The sequence below is a fragment of the Salvelinus sp. IW2-2015 genome, unplaced genomic scaffold (assembly GCF_002910315.2).
Source record: "Salvelinus sp. IW2-2015 unplaced genomic scaffold, ASM291031v2 Un_scaffold1877, whole genome shotgun sequence".
NCBI classification, from domain to species: Eukaryota; Metazoa; Chordata; class Actinopteri; order Salmoniformes; family Salmonidae; genus Salvelinus; species Salvelinus sp. IW2-2015.
The window spans coordinates 120,749-123,074 of NW_019943240.1; positions in this window are offsets into that span (position 1 = coordinate 120,749).

Here is a 2,326-nt window from a genome sequence, read left to right on the forward strand (position 1 = left end):
GCCCCTTATCCCGGTGCTGCCCCTTATCCCGGTGCTGCCCCTTATCCCGGTGCTGCCCCTTAATTTAGGTGGGTTTATTTGAAGGGTGGTCATTGGGAGGGGGCTACAAAAGTGGGGATTGACTATGGTGGGGTGGGGACCACGCCCAGAGCCTGAGCCGCCACCGTGGACAGATGCCCACCCAGACCCTCCCCTAGACTTTATGCTGGTGCGTCCGGAGTTCGCACCTTGAGGGGGGGTTATGTCACGTTCCTGACCTGTTTTCCTCTTGTTTTGTATGTGTTTAGTTGGTCAGGCGCGTGAGTTGGGGTGGCATTCTAATGTTAATGTGTTTCTATGTTGGTTAAATGGGTTGCCTGATATGGTTCTCAATTAGAGGCAGGTGTTTGACATTTCCTCTGATTGAGAACCATATTAAGGTCAGGATGTTCTGCACTTTTTGTTTGTGGGTGATTGTCTTCTGTCTGTGTATGTTTGCACCACACGGGACTGTTTCGTTTGTCGTTCGTTTTGTGTAGTCTTCTTTTCTGTTACGTGGCGTTCTTCGTGTTACTGTAGAGTTCGGTGGTTCAGGTCTGTTGACTTCGTTTATTATTTTGTAACAATTCTCAAGTGTTTTTTCGCGTTCGTCATTTAAATAAATCAGTATGTCATACATAACCACCGCTGCGCTTTGTTCCAATCCCTACTCCTGCCTCCTTCAAAGCGAAGACGGGAGTGAGAAACCGTGCAGTCATCTTTTTTGTCTCAAAGGTCAAAATTATTGACACCCAAAAGATTCTATAAAAACAAGTAGTCAAAGGTTTAGTATTTGGTCCCATATTTCTAGCACCAATGAGACTACATTAAGCTTGTGATCTACAAACTTGTTGGATGCATTGTTGTTGGTTTGGTTATGATTCAGATTATTTTGTGCCCAATAGAAATGAATGGTAAATAGTGTATTGTGTCATTTTGGAGTCACTTTTATTGTAAATAAGAACAGAATATGTTTCTAACACTTCTACAATTAATGTGGATGCCACCATGATTACAAATAATCCTGAATGAATCGTGAATAATGGAGTGAGAGAGACATGCTTTCACGCCCTGACCGTAGAGAGCTTTTTACCTCTATTTTGGGTTTGGTCAGGGTGTGATTTGGGTGGGCATTCTATGTTCATTTTCTATGTTTTGTATTTCTTTGTATTTGGCCGGGTGTGGTTCTCAATCAGAGGCACTGTCTATCGTTGTCTCTGATTGAGAACCATACTTAAGCTTTTTCCCACATGGTTTTGGGGTAGTTGTTTTCTGTTTTGGGGTGCTGCACAGACAGAACTGTTTCGTTTTGTTCCACTTTGTTATTTTGTTTCGGTGTTCAGTTTGAATAAATAATCATGAACACGTACGACACTGCGCTTCGGTCTCTTCTTCAGACGATGCATTTTGGTATAACAAACTCCTTAAAAAATAAACCCGGTAATGCTTTATTGGTAATGCCTTCCCCCTTTTATTCGGTAATGTTATTAATACCACTTACAATTACTGTAACCAGTCAAAAGTTTGGCCACACCTACTCATTCAAGGGTTTCTTTATTTTCTACATTGTAGAATAATAGTGAAGACTTCAAAACTATGACATATAAAAAATAAAAACCTGGAATGTGTAACTGTAGGTGTGTCCAAACTCTTGACTGGTACTGTATTTCTCCACCGGCACATTAATGTGTGAAGTATGAAGATACACCTGTTAGAAAGGCTCAAGTACTCCAGAGAAACGTTCTGCCATAATGCCTTTTACAGGCCTTTGTAGGTGCTTTGTTCTATGCTGAAAAGCTATCCTTTTCCATATTTTATCTCCCCCACTATCCTGAAGTGGTATGGGGTGATGGATGATGTGGTGAATGGCCACACCGGTTCCCCCCCCCCTCCCTCCCTCCCTCCTCTTCTCTCTGCCCCCTCACCTCTCATACCCTCTCCCCCTCTCTTCTCTCATACCTCTCAACCTCTCTTCTATCATACCCTTCTCTTCTCTCATACCCTCTCCCCTCTCTTCTCTCTTAACCCTCTTCTTCTCTCATACCCTCTCCCCCTCTTTTCTCTCATACCCTCTCTTTACTCATACCCTCTCCCCTCTCTACCTTCTCTCATACCCTCTCCCCTCTCTCTCTCAATACCCTCTCTTCTCTCACTCCCTCATCTCCCCTCTCTTCTCTCATACACTCCTCTCCCCTCCCTCTTCTCTCATCCCTCTCTTCTCTCTACCTCTTCTCCCCTCTCTTCTCTCATACCCTCTCTCTCTCATACCTCTCTCCTCTCCCCTCTTTCTCTCATACATCTCCTCTTG